This window comes from Cucurbita pepo, chromosome LG03 (genome assembly GCF_002806865.2).
Source record: "Cucurbita pepo subsp. pepo cultivar mu-cu-16 chromosome LG03, ASM280686v2, whole genome shotgun sequence".
NCBI classification, from domain to species: Eukaryota; Viridiplantae; Streptophyta; class Magnoliopsida; order Cucurbitales; family Cucurbitaceae; genus Cucurbita; species Cucurbita pepo.
In genome coordinates, this window is record NC_036640.1 from 7,107,819 (window position 1) to 7,122,970 (window position 15,152).

Here is a 15,152-nt window from a genome sequence, read left to right on the forward strand (position 1 = left end):
CTCGTTCCCTTCTCCAATCGATGTGGGACCCCCCACTCCACACCCCTTCAGGGCCCGGCGTCCTTCCTAGCACACTGCCTCGTGTTCATCCCCTTCGAGATTCAACCTCCTCGCTGGCACATCGCCTAGTAATGGCCCAAACCCACTACTAGCAGATATTATCCTCTTTCAGGCTTCCCCTCAAGGTTTTTAAAACGTGTCTGCTAGGGAGAGGTTTCCACACTCTTACAAAGAATGCTTCGTTCTCCTCCCCAACCAATGTGGGATCTCACAATACGGTTGCACTTGTACGCCTAATCTGATTGTCGGAAACAACCCTCTCGACGCCTCTTGTAAGATGAACACTTTCTAATCATTCATTGTTTCGAAATGGAAAATGTTCAGGCTCTCAGTAACTAATCATAGACTCATGATTTCTAAATACACAAATATCTGTACCTAAACCATGTCTTAAAATGTATTTATACAGCATCAATACTAATAACAGTTGCCAATATGTCACGGTGAAGCTAACAATCAACATACTATTCCATTGGATTGAACACACACAAAGGGGTATTATATCTATCTATCCATCCATCCATCCATGAGGCCTCAAGAACAGCAAGTACAAACAGGCTGAATAGCATCCTAAGAGCAACAAGCATGCAAGTTTAAACAGAAGAAATCAACTAATTTCATCAAGTTCATCTCAGCATCAAGGATCTAAGAACAAAATTCAACCAAATTCAAGCTGAAACAGAGCATTCAGAACGAAAAACACACCTGAATCCCTAAAATAACAGCATCTTCATCCAAAAACAAAGTCATATGACTAGTAAGATTAAACGGAGCCGTAAGCCACCGCCCTGAAGGCACATTAAGCTGCCCTCCACCTTTGCTCCTCAACTTCGAAATAGCCAAAATAGCCCTTTCAAAGGCATCAGTATTCAAAGTCACCCCATCACCAACAGCTCCAAAATCCGTCAAATTAAACGCAACAGGCCGCAGCCTCGGCAACGGCCTGCTCGAGACTGGCCGCAGAAAAAAGAACCCATCACGAATAGTACTCATCCAGAGAAAAATCGTGGCAACCGCCGCGATCCACAGCACTGTAAACAGCGTCCTGTACGTCGAGAAGAACGCCGGAACGCATCGCTTGAAATCAATCCTCTGGTTATTGAACCGCCCACCAAGAATCGAGGTCTCCACCATCATGAACACAATGCCAAACTGATTTTCACTCGAAACTAGTGATCGATGAGCAAAATTAAGAATCTGGGTTCGATTGAGTTGATCCTAGGCATGTGGGTTTCTGTAGAAATCGATGGGGGGAGAGATCTAGAAAGGGGATTTTGGGTTCAGAGCGAGAAGTAAGAGGGATTGTGACGGAATTGGGTGGGCTGTTAGTGATCAAAATCAGGTAGAGATTTTTGAAGATTAGTGAAATGCAAGATTTTGCAACATAGATTGCATTCCAAGCGAAGATTTTCAAGTTTAATCTATGGAAAATTGAACTCGATAGGGTTCGTAATCACAGCAACCATTTAAGATCTAGCTCAATAATAATAAATCATTATTTTTTTTAGTTCAAGATGGAATTATCCATATTTTAAATATTATTTTATTTTATTTTATATATTTATTAAACCTAAAATTTATAAACATTTCAATCCTCTATTTTTGTTTTGTTTATTCATTCAATAAATTATAAAACATATACAAAATTGATAAAAATTGATAAAAATTAGATAAAAAATGGTATTAAAGCTATTTTTTAATTTAAAATTTAATAAATTTACAATGATTTTTAGTTAGCTTACGCTTAAAGTTTTTTTTTTCCGACAGGATAATATATATATATATGTTTGAAGCGGGACGTTTGCTACCATTTAATAATTCGATTTGGACCATATTTGTGACGTAGTTTCCAAGTGGAGAAGGTCGAGAAAAGAAAGTAGGTGAGTAGTTAGAACGGGACCAAATTAGTGGATGAGCTTCACCAATATCACCTTCTTCTTTCTAACCTAATCACTTTCGCAAATTCAAATTTTTGTTCGTTTTTAGTGAGTTTCTTTTATTATAAGGGTCGTTTGATTGAAAGTTTTATTTAAAATGTACGAGAATACGATGCTTGACAATAAAAAAAAATAATTTCGTTTCGTGTTCTTAAAAGGAATATTTACATTTGTCATCTTCGAAACGGATGTAAGAGCTTAAATCCACGGGTAGCAAATATTATTTTCTTTGGGTTTTTCCTTCTTCGCTCAAAGTTTTTAAACCGCGTCTGCTAGTGAGATGTTTTCACACCCTTGTAAAAAAATGTTTTATTTTCCCTTCTCCAACTTACGTGGAATCTCACAATCCACCCCGTTTTGGAGCCCAGCGTTCTCGCTGACACTCGTTCCCTTTCGGGAATCTCACAATAAAGTGTAACTGCAGCTCAACCGTGTTTATTTTTTTAAATATATACTCTAATTTTTATAATTTTCTCGTGCCGATTGAGTTAATAACGGTGAAATACATCAACTTCAGATATATTATAATTAAATAAAGATAGGAACATGAGAGCTACCATGGTAGGTAAGACCAAAGAGTGTATTCTAAACTACTTTTATTTGGTAGTGTTTTGTAAATTAGAAGTGCTTATAATTCAAACACTTCAGAATCATTGGCTTTGACAATCTCCATTTTATAGTTACAAAATCAGCCTCAACAAGAACCCTTGTCACAAAGTTGTGTTATATTTCTCCGATTTCAATATATTTATATTGCAATACTTGTTCGTTCTTGAAAAGACTTTGTAACTTACAAGCCTTTGGACTTCGAGCGATTGAGGATAATAATAATTTAACCTTAGCCCAATTCATTTAGTTCGATTTTGTTTGTAAAATTCACTCTTAAATCTAAATCATTTTGAGTTCTTTCATTGGTGAATCAAATGATACAGAAAAATATTTAGAAGGAAGCGGAATTGAAAAACTAAGAAAAATGGAATTATCATTAAATGAATAAAAGGAAGAAATTTTATATTTTTCTCATCGTTCTTACTTGTGTATTATAATTTTTATGGTAGGCACTCAGTAGTCCTATCAATATTCATCGAATCGCACTCGAATCATTTTTCTATTGACATCATCGAATCGACACTCAATAATCTTTCTATCGGTATTATCATGAGGGTTTAGAGATCTAAAAACATATCTCTTCGCGGCACCGGTAGTAAGTACTATATGGTTCGGGGCTTTAGTGGGTATTTCCCGGATGTGTTAGTATTCCCATTTTTTTCATTCTAGTTATTGATTTAGGAAGGGGTGAAGAAGAGATCTCTCTTTTATCGAACTGGAGATCTCTCTTTTATCGAAAAACAAATCGATATCTCTATTATCGAATTTTCGATCGATTATCGAATTTTCGAACAGAATAATATAACTCAAAACCTAACCCGAGGAAAAAACGAGTGATTTAAAAGATATGTTTTGCATGGCTGAAAAATTAGTTGGCACAAAAAAGACATATATGAAAAGGACTTAAAGTGTAACTACATTTTAAATTCAAAATAAAAATAAAAACTACGAATATTTAAGAATTCAATTTTGGAGGGGTGCGCCAGGCCCAAGCTGTAGTGCAACGCATGGGCGACGCTCGAGAGCCCCAATAGCAAGCTACTGTGGTGGGCCCTCCCCCTTGAAAAATTAATTTAATATCATGTGGGCCGATGGCCCACGTATCAGATATTAAACTGATAAGAACAGATACTACACTTGATCTTAGCCAAAAGGCCGAGAAAGGTATGCTTTTCCAAGGGCTATGCACGCCTTTTTTATACTCAAGTCTCCTGCTCTTGCTTCTAAGTTTAGTCGATGTGGGACAAATTGCTTCCCTCATTCTCACGCTAAGGACTATTCTTTTCGAACCCCTACAAATTTGCATCGCTTAATTTCTTTTATTTAATTAAAATAGTGAAATTTTAATTATTAATGTACCCTATAATTAAAAAAAATGACAATAAAGAATTGAGTTGAACGTGAATTATATTCGGATTCAAGGTTACTTTTGACAACTTTAACTTCAAGAATTAGGTGAGATCGGGTGAGGTGCACATCCTTAAGATGAATCACGATTCTTGGTTGTTTGAAACAAAAAGTTCGTACAAGTTTAGTACCAGCGTCCTGTTGTGCGCCGAAAGCGGAACAAATGTACTCACAACACCAAAGTTATTCAAGACATACAATATGACACTCAAAACTTGATGATTTCAACAGCAGAAAGAATGGCATTATATAGCCTTCTGTTAAACCTAAAGATAAACTAACAAGCCAAAAAAAGACCTTGAGAATAGGTCTTGGTCCTAGAGAATAGGGCTTATGACAGTGTTCAACAATCTCCACCTTGTCATAAGATCTCCAAGTTGATAGCTAATTTGGTTGCTACCATGTCAACACACTACTCCCTTCCGACGTTGATGAAATCTAAACAATGCCAGAACTTTTCACGAGTGATAACCTTTGTCAACATATCAGCAGGGTTATCAGCAGTTCCAATTTTTAATAACCGAATATCCCCTTTGCTAATAATTTCTCGAATAAAGTGAAAACGGACATCAATGTGTTTTGTACGAGCATGATGGACTTGATTTTTTGACAAGCAAATAGCGCTCTGGCTATCACAAAATACATCTATATGTTCCTGCAAAATACCCAAGTCATTGATCAAACCATGCATCCAAATAGCTTCTTTAAAAGCTTCTGTTACTGCCATATACTCTGCTTCAGTGGTAGACAATGCAACAGTAGACTGCAATGTTGAACGCCAACAAACAGGTCCACCAGCCATAGTAAATAAATAACCCGTAGTAGATCGTCGCTTATCCAAATCACCAGCATAATCAGAATCCACATAACCAGCTACACGATTGTCAAGATTAAACATTTCTTGTTTTTGAAACTTAATACCAACATCAATAGTGCCAAGAATGTACCTAAGAATCCATTTTACAGCCTGCCAATGCTCTTTACCAGGATTATGCATATAACGACTCACCATGCTTACTGCGTGTGAAAGATCAGGTCGAGTACACACCATAGCATACATCAACGCACCAACAGCATTTGTATAAGGAATGTTCTCCATATACCTTTTGTCATCATCAGAACTTGGACACATGGAAGCACTAAGCTTGAAATGAGGAGCAAGTGGAGTACTAACGGGTTTGGTTGAATTATTCAAACTAAATCTTGACAATACCTTGCGTAGATATTGAGACTGAGTCAACCAGACTGTACCTTTTTTCCGATCTCGCTCTATCTCCATTCCAAGTATTTTCTTTGCATTGCCTAAGTCTTTCATTTCAAATGTTTTAGAAAGCTCATCTTTGAGCTTATCAATCTCCATCTGTCTCTTTGAAGCAATTAACATATCATCAACATATAAGAGCAAATAGATAAACGATCCATCATCGAGACACCGATAATACACACAATGGTCAAATTGACTATGAGTATACATATGCTCTACCATGAAATGATCAAACCTTTTATACCATTGGCGAGGGGATTGCTTCAGCCCATACAAAGATTTCTTCAATCTGCATACTAAATGTTGCTGTCCAACTACTTGGAAACCAACTGGTTGCGCCATATATATTTCTTCTTCCAAATCTCCATGCAAAAAAGCAGTTTTTACATCAAGTTGTGCAAGCTCAAGATTAAATTGAGCAACCAAAGCCAACAAAATTCGAATGGAAGAATGTTTTACCACAGGTGAGAAAATTTCATTGTAATCAATACCTTCCTTTTGTGCGTAACCTTTAGCCACAAGTCGAGCCTTATAACGTATACCAGAAGAGTCTTCCTTTTTTGCAAAAACCCATTTACAACCAATTTCCTTCTTACCTTTTGGAAGTGGTACCAAATCCCAAGTTTGATTTATCTCCAATGATGCTATCTCCTGATTCACAGCCTCTTGCCAGTGTAAGCTATCCGGGCTCTGAATAGCATCTTTGTAGCTGTTAGGAACTCCATCAATCAAAGAGAAAGCATATGCTATCGTATCATCAAACCTTGCAGGTTTTCGAATTACCCTTCGTGGTCTATTCTTGGCGATTGACTCAGGTTCCTCCACTCTTTCATTCACAAGGCTTTGCTCCTCAAGACTTTGCTCTTTTTGTTCTAAGACATCAAAGTTATTATTTACCTGATCAATAGGTTCTTCGGTAGGAGCAACCACATCAGGAGAGAACACCACCTTCTCCACCTGCTTCAATGCCTCGTCATTATTTTCAATTTTCTGCAAAAACATTCCAGACTCATCGAATGTCACATCTCGACTATTAACAATTTTACTTGTTTCTGGACACCATAACCTATAGCCCTTCACACCTTTGCTAAAGCCCATAAACTTGGCTTTTTTTGCTCTAGGATCCAGTTTTGAGTTTGTCACATGATAATAAGCAGGACACCCAAACACATGCAATTTATCATAATCACTAACAGGACTACCTGACCATACCTCAAGCGGAGTTCTCCCACCGTTTCCAGAAACAGGTAAACGATTCACCAAGTGAACTGCATAACTGAGAGCCTCAGCCCAAAATGCCTTACTCAATCCTGCTTGAGACAATATGCATCGAACCTTCTCTATTAATGTCTGGTTCATTCTCTCAGCAACTCCATTTTGTTGTGGCTTACCAGGAACAGTGAAGTGTCGAACGATCCCTTCATCTCGGCATACTTTAAGGAATGGATCATAAGTATATTCTCCCCCGTTGTCTGATCTCAGCTTTTTGATTTTCCTATCCGTCTGATTCTCTACCATTTTCTTCCACTCTAGGAAGATTTGGAGAACCTCGTTTTTGTGCCTCATGGGATACATCCAAACTCTCTTCGAGTAGTCATCAATAAAGGTGACAAACCATCTCTTTCCTCCCAATGAGACATTCTTTGTGGGACCCCATACATCGTGTGAACATAATCCAAAATGCCCTTTGTTTGGTGTATAGTTGTACCAAACTTCACATTTTTTTGTATAACAAATATACAATGTTCACAGAAATCAATTTTTCCAGTTGTGGCACCCTTAAGGACTCCTTGTTTCACCAATGTCTGAAGCGCCTTCTCACCAGCATGCCCGAGTCGCATGTGCCATAATTTCGATATGTCTTGTTCTTTCGAACTTGCCATAGCAGCATGCCCAATTATTGTGGTTCCGTTGAGGTAGTATATGCTACCTCTTCTAGTTCCTGTAATTGCCACCAAAGCTCCACGAGCTACTTTCAAATTCCCTCCTTCCAAAATGATGCGATAACCACTCGCATCCAAAACGCCAAGTGAAATCAAGTTTTTCTTCAAGTCAGGAACATACCTCACATCTTTGAGTTTTCGTATAACCCCATCAAACATCTTGATTTGTACTGAGCCGATTCCCATTATCTTGCAAGTATTATCATTGCCTATATAGACAACTCCACCATTGAACTTTTTGAAGTCCAAAAACATCTCTTTGTTGGGACACATATGATAGGAGCACCCAGAATCAAGAATCCATTCAATGGTTTGGCTGGCTGATAGGGAGATTGTCAAGGCATCATGTGTATCAGTGTCGTCATCTTTAACCACAATGGACTTCGACCCCTTCTCTTTTAAGATCGAACAATCCTTTTTCCAATGACNAAGATCGAACAATCTTTTTTCCAATGGCCTTTCTGTCGACAATATGCACACTCATTTTTATCAAGTTTTCTCCAATTATCATATCTACCTCTCGACTTTAATCGAGACTCTCCACATTCGTTCCTTTTCCAGGTAGAAGTTCTTCCATGAGCAGTGAGAACATTTGAGCTAGAGCTTTGATACGTCTCCTTTTCCTTCTTTCACATCTCATTGTTTATTAAGGCATTTGAAACATCTTCAAAATCAATATTAGTGATTCCATGTAGTAGGGTTGTTACTAAAAACTCGTAGGATTCCGGCAAAGAGTTTAATAACAACAACGCCTTGTCCTCGTCNCATCTCATTGTTTATTAAGACATTTGAAACATCTTCAAAATCAATATTAGTGATTCCATGTAGTAGGGTTGTTACTAAAAACTCGTAGGATTCCGGCAAAGAGTTTAATAACAACAACGCCTTGTCCTCGTCATCAATCTTAACATCAAGATTGAGCAAATCAGTGATGATTTTGTTAAAATCATCCAAATGCTCAGCCATTGAGATACCTTCCTTGTAGTCAAAACGGAAGAGTTTCTTCTTCAAATAGAGTTTATTTTCCACACTCTTCTTCATATATTTCGCTTCAAGCTTGTCCCATAATTCTTTCGCCATGGTAACCTTCATAAATGGATATTTCTTATCCTTGCCAAGACAGGATCGAATAATTCCACAGGCTTGCCGATTTAATTTCATCCATTCTGCTTCTGTCATGTCTTCAGGCATCTCCTCTTGGAGAGAAACATCGAGGTCTTGCATGACTAAAAAATCGCTAACTTCGCCTCTCCAAACACCAAAATTATTGGTTCCATCAAATTTCTCTACTTCGAGATTGGAACTCCACACTCTCGATCCACGTTGTGATGGTTCTGTCATTTGCAATAATTAATCTGGATGTAACTCAAAAACACAATTCTTGAAAATTGATTTTCAAGAGAATAAACACGATTGTGAGCACGTCTAATGGTCAATGAGGCCCAAACTTTCACAATACCCCCAAATACCACAATAAGGCTCTGATACCACTTGTTGTGCGCCGAAAGCGGGAACAAATGTACTCACAACACCAAAGTTACTCAAGACATACAATATGACACTCAAAACTTGATGATTTCAACAGCAGAAAGAATAGCATTATATAGCCTTCTGCTAAACCTAAAGATAAACTAACAAGCCTAAAAAGACCTTGAGAATAGGTCTTGGTCCTAGAGAATAGGACTTATGACAGTGTTCAACACATAGTACTAAGGCCCTCGTATCAGAACCAAGGTTGAGACCTCATAATCCAAGGACCAAGGTCCTCAGAATAGATCATGATAAGAAGTCACAAGTCAAGAACAGAACTAAATGGCTTAAGTACTTGCAACAAGAACCAAAATAAGAAAGAAAAAAAGTGTGATACCCTAGCATATCAATAACACGATTAAGAACCTATAAGTAGGCTACTTAGTAAGTATTTGTACTCACTCCATGTTTTCTATGTTTTTCAGGTAAATAAGGAGTTGGTCGACGTGGGGAGCAAACTCTGGAGCAGTTTTCATAGCCAAGCCTTACCGGTCATCCTCCACATCCTTTTGGTTTAAATATTTTGTGTCCATTCCTTATTTTTTGTTTTAACTATTATTTTGTGTTTTAACTACTTATATATGAACTTTATTTTGATATAATATATATATAATGTATATTATGTTTTAAATTCCTTTTTTTTTTATTTCGAGAAAAAATTGTCTATCCTTTTGCACTATTGAGTCAACCAAAGTCAAGGCGTCAGTCTGTGCCTTACATTGAAGAATGAGTTCGAGGCTATCCGCACGAAGGATGGAGTCAATAGACGACTTTGTCCTGAAGTTGACGACGTTCTTCAGCGATATCCGTTCGTTAGGCGACAGGTGGATGAGATCTCTGTTGATAAGAAAGCTCTTGAAGTTGCCCCCGAGATTCATGTAGATTGTTACATCTATTGATCAGTTCAGCGTCCTTAAAAACATGTCGTTTAAGGAGGTTGTTGGTTGTCTCAAGGTCCATGAGGAGAGATTTCATGGCTATGATGACAAAGAGGAGTTGAAACATCTCTTACTGACATATGAGGAGTGGCTCGTATGGACGAAAAGAAATGATGCAGCTGATTCTTCTTTTTCAGGTACGAATGGACATGGTGGCCACAACAAGGAAAGTAGAGGTCATGGTCTTGGTCATGGACGTTGTGGCGATTACACTGATGAAGAATCTGTTATTTTATGGAGCAGCAAACACATTGACACTCGCTTCCACTTCATCAGTAAGTGAGTCGAGAAGACACAGATCATTGTGGAGTTCATATGCACCAAATAGCAACGTGCGTATATTCTCACCAAGACCCAAGCATGGGTTAAGTTTAGAGATGTGGGAGTTGTTGGGAGTGAAGAACTCGAAAAAAGTCAAGCTTACGGGAGAGACTTTGAGCCAATAAACTTCACTTAGTAGAAAAGCTTATGGAGCAACTTTAACAGAATTGTTAGAAGTTGCTAAATTATGGACCATGTTTAGTTATTTACTTACAAAGTTGTCAGTTGTTTTTAACTTGAGAAGAAAGTTTGAAAAACTTGTTAGTGGATTATCCACTATAAATACTCGTTAGATGTATGATATATTTACCCTACGGTTTTTCCATTTAGAGGATCTCTCTCCTCAAGTTTTTTTTTTTTTTTTTTTTTTTTGTTTAACTTATTTGCTTTGGTATATTTCGATCATGGGTCATATCCAACAACGTGTTGCAAAATGATTAGATTGATGCCACTACCTATAGGAATTCCCTCTTTTGTCTTCTCCTTATACCATTTGGCATTTTCATCCGCTAGGTGTCTTAAGTCTAAGATCTCCATAAAGTCAAGTTTTTTATACTCCAACTCTAGGTGTGAATGGAAGGTCTTTTGGAAAACCAACCTATAAGGGGACATCCCAAGGGAGTTTTGTAAGTTGTCCGGACCAAGGTGCTGCAACCTATCATTGATCAAGACTATAACATCATTGATCAATTCGGTTGAAATTCTACTTCTCCAATTCTTTTCCTTCTCCAATTCTTCTGGATTTTCTTTCAAGAGACTCCCACAAGCTTTACCCTTGTGTTCGAGTCATAGCAAGAAAGATCTTGTGAAATATAAAAGAAAGGTAGAGTTCTTACTCTCCAATTTATTGTTTTCTTTTAATTCTCAATAAAATAAAAACGGTTCTCAATTCTTCTACTATATGGATGAAAAGTTATTCCCTTCACTCTACTCATAAAATTTTAATCCTAGCCATTATATGACATTTTAGGGTTATAAATGAAGCTTGAGACTCATTGGATGAGGTTAAGCGGGAAAATCAAGAAGACGTAAAAGGACCAAAATACCCCCATAGTAATGTAAAGCCGGTTTAAGACCTAAATGACCTCTAAATGATATGAGACTTTAATAGAAGACCTAAGGTAACATGTTAAGGCTATGTATAAAGTTTGGTAGTTATGGGAGTTCATTTAAGGGCTGAACCAATGATAAGTACAAAATGACCCAAAGGTCCCCATATGCCTAAGCATTGGTGTATAGACCAAATAAATTCCAAATCACCTAAGATTTTATATATGACCTATTTTCGAGGATATAAGAGGTTATGCAAGATGTCAGAGTCATTGGAAAACATTTAGCGGCTGAACCAATAATTAAGGTTAAAATAACTAAAATTCTCCTAGGATAATCGTAGGCCATTTAAAGATTCAAATAGCCTCTGAACCATGTAAGGTTTTAAATAATACCTATATATAAGGACATGAAGGTCTATCGAAAAATTCAAGGAAGTTGGTGCACTTTAATAGCTTAAACCAAGAAATGGAGAAATAAATAACCAAAATGTCCCCATAAGAATTTTAAGATGTTTTCAAGGTCCCAAGGAACTTCAAATATTTATGAACCCTTATAAGAAACTCATGTATGACCTTGGATAATTATGCAAGTTTCTAAAAAATCTAACATGTTTGGAGTATAAGTCGAGACTTAAGGGAAATGACTAAACTACCCTAAAGGCCCTATTAAGGATCATGATTTATTTAAATACCTCAAAAAAAAAAAAAAAACGTGATATAATCCTTACAAAGACTTAGATAAGTTATTATGTCAAGTTCACGTATCCCTGATGTATGAGCTTGCATTAGGGCTTAAGAAATTATGACAAGATTTATGTGTGGTTGTGCTCTAAGAATAACTTTTGGAACCATGGACTAAGAAAACATTCCAAATCAAGTACAAAGAAAAGAGTACAATACAAGCCCTAAGAACATCAAGACTTAAAGAACATGAAACTCATGCATGACAAAAACATGATTGAGGGTACGAACCAAGATTCAAGCAACAAAAGATGGAAATACCAATGACCTTCCTACTAGAATTCATAAAGTTTCCATGAACTTCAACAGTTTTATTATAACAGATCCAATGTTATAGTTGACTTCCGCACATGAGCATGATAGGAACAAGTTAAGAACATTACACACCCCACCTTAAGTTACCATGATCCACGTGAATGTTAGAAAATACTACAATCATGTCATAAGTGACCTATGACCTCCTACCACATTATGCATCATTAGGTTCATGTTTCCTCTTCTAAGCACGATGTCATGTTTGGGCCTCATGTTTTTCCTCACCTAGATTAGATGTCTTGCACCATGTTTTACTAGATGAATGTAACGTTCATGTTTAACACCGATCATGTGACCTTGTCATTCTTTCATGGAGTGTAATTTAGGGCCACATTAAGGATAGCTATTAGGTTGACTGTATGTCATGGCTCATAATAAAAGAAGCAAAGATAAGTCCCTAATTAGCACCAGAGAATGACTAGTCATGAATCAAGAATACCCTCATGAGAATCCATAAAGTCCCTGAAGTAAAATAGTGACATGACAGTCCTGAAAGATCCAGGCATGATATGTTAAGGATTAAGAACCTAATGTCATAACCCATGCCATGCTCTGGTTGTGCCTTAAGTTCTAAGAACTCATGTAGCCAAAACCTAAGACCTCACGAACTTAAAATAATGTTCTAGGGTCAAGGACTGTGCCAAAAGGATGGCATTTAAGAATGCATAACCCAAGTGTTAACCCTACCATGATATGAGGACGGCTAAGTACGACTCTAAATTACCTAAGATTCTTCTATAGTTCTCCATGATCACATCACATGACCACATCACAGGAGGAGACACGGGGGATTTTCAAGACAGTTATAGGCTTCATCTATATCCCAACTCAAGGGGATGTTGGGCCACCATGGGGCAAAATTAGAATCTAAGTCCTAGTCTACTTTCAGATATAAGCCTCTCGAATCACGAGTACTAAACAGAGTGTCTAAGGAATAAGAATCAAGTACCAATGACAAGAACATGAACCATGATCAAGATCTAAGTCCTCGGAACTAAAGTTAAAAGCTCAGAACCCCGGGCCAAGATCCTTAGGCTAGACCATGACAAGAACTCAAAATAGAACTTAAGGGTCTAAATTTTCCCGACAAGAACAAGATTGTTATAAAAAAGAGTGTGGTACCATAGCACACCTTAAGAATATGATTATGAGCAAGAAAGCAACTTACTAAAAGCTTTTTACTTTTTCATAATTTTTATGTTTTTAGGTAACAAGATGGAAACAGATTTGGAGTAGGTGTTTCAACTATTTTACTATCTTTTAAGTATTCAAACTTTATTTTGGATTTGTATATAAAATATATTTATGTTTTGGTTTAAATGGGAAAAAATTTACCTTCCTTTTTACCACATCTTTCATATTTTTTGAGTTTTTAATAAGTCGGACTTGTAAAATATATTTTGATAATATAAATAAATAGCTATATTATAGTGAAAAATTTTACCATGTTTTTATAGCATTCCCAAAGTCGAGATCTTTGCTTTGGGAGCCCTTGAAAATCGGGTCCTGACCGGGCGTGAGTGGCGATTAAGAGTCTAAATCCCAATACTCCCATAAATTGGATTAGGGTCGAGGACTTAGTTGTAGACTAGGAAGGGTCATCCTAGTTTTCGCGATTAGAAAGAGGTGATCTGAGAGTGTCAATTGTCGGTGTGTTTGGAGTCTTTTATGTCTTGTATATCATTATAATAAATTTTAATAAAATAGAATATGTTAGTAGGTACAAATTTGTGTAAAAGGTGTATTAAGTCTCTAAAATAACTCTAAGATTTGAGTTTAAACATTTTTAATAGGTTTCTTGGATTCCAATTTTTTTATTTGATAAATCTATAACCCATTTATAAATGGTAATAAAATTTATAAATGGTAGAAGCAGTTTTATAGGAACTTAGGGACATATATTTTTGAAAAGTTTAAAATAGTAAATAGATATAAATAAAAAATAAATAAATTTGAAGAAACAAAAAAAAAATAATAATAATAAAAAAGGTGTGTGGAATAATATGGTGGCAATGTGTGGTGTGAATGAGGAAGGAAGATTTGAGAAAATTGCAGAAAACGGCATTCCTATGGAATCTGCGTATCCATAAAGAGGTGTGTCGGTGAAAAAGGATAGTTTTGGTATTTCACATCTCTTCTACTCTTTAACTTCTTATACTCTCAATAATTTCATTTTGGTTCTAATTAATGTTTGAGTCCTTAAACTAAACTCCTAACTAATTTGTTCCTAAAATTTTGTTTGCCTTAAGAACGGTATTACATCGCACAAGAAGTAATTCATGTCCATAACATACAACATGTACCAAGAAGTAATTCATGTCCATAACATACAACATGTACGAGGTCTCGCATTTAAAATTATGATATAGTGTAGTGATTTATGTAATACTTCTATACTTCACATTGAGACATACTTATAAGCAAGTACATGCACCACAAAAATACTACGTCATTACATAGAATCATATCACTTAAAAATGTCACAATATATGTTATTCATGCTTCGCTCACTTCATCCAACCTAGTCTATAAGCGTTCCATCGGTAAATCTACTTACAGTATCAGCCTAAGCCTCTAAAAGAAAGAGATTAGGAGAAAACTTATAGCCCCTCAGACAGACTGACGTTCCTGGTTCACAATGAAATTCCGGTGAAGTTGAATTTCGTTTCTCCCGGGGGAGATTTGGAGGAGCAAGTGAGAGGTGGAGAGACTTTTTTTTTTCATCTTCTTACTTTACAAATAGATTATTAATTTCAATGAACTTTAGAAAATGTTAGATAGGTCAAAGACCAAAAAAGAAAAAAAAAAAAAAAACAGAGATCAACAAGCAAAATATCAATTTTTTTTTCCCGGAATTAAACAAATATTTGATTTGTGAGATACTAAAATTTCGAAGTTGAGGTTGAAAAATAAAACAATAATTAAAATCAATGGGACGTAATAATTCTGTTATTGGTTGAAACAATCATCAAGTTGCTGGTAAGAAAAAAAAAAAAAAAAAAAAAAAAAAAAAAAAAAAAAAAAAAAAAAAAAAA

At 36.3% G+C, this 15,152-nt stretch overlaps 1 non-coding gene across 1 annotated transcript; it reads right to left on the reverse strand.

Annotated features, from left to right (window-relative positions):
- Positions 1–3,578: 3,578 nt before the first annotated feature.
- LOC111791925 lies at positions 3,579–3,774 on the reverse strand. Its single transcript, XR_002814713.1, has one exon. It is a non-coding gene; the product is annotated as a U2 spliceosomal RNA (small nuclear RNA).
- Between the last annotated feature and the right edge of the window lie 11,378 nt (positions 3,775–15,152).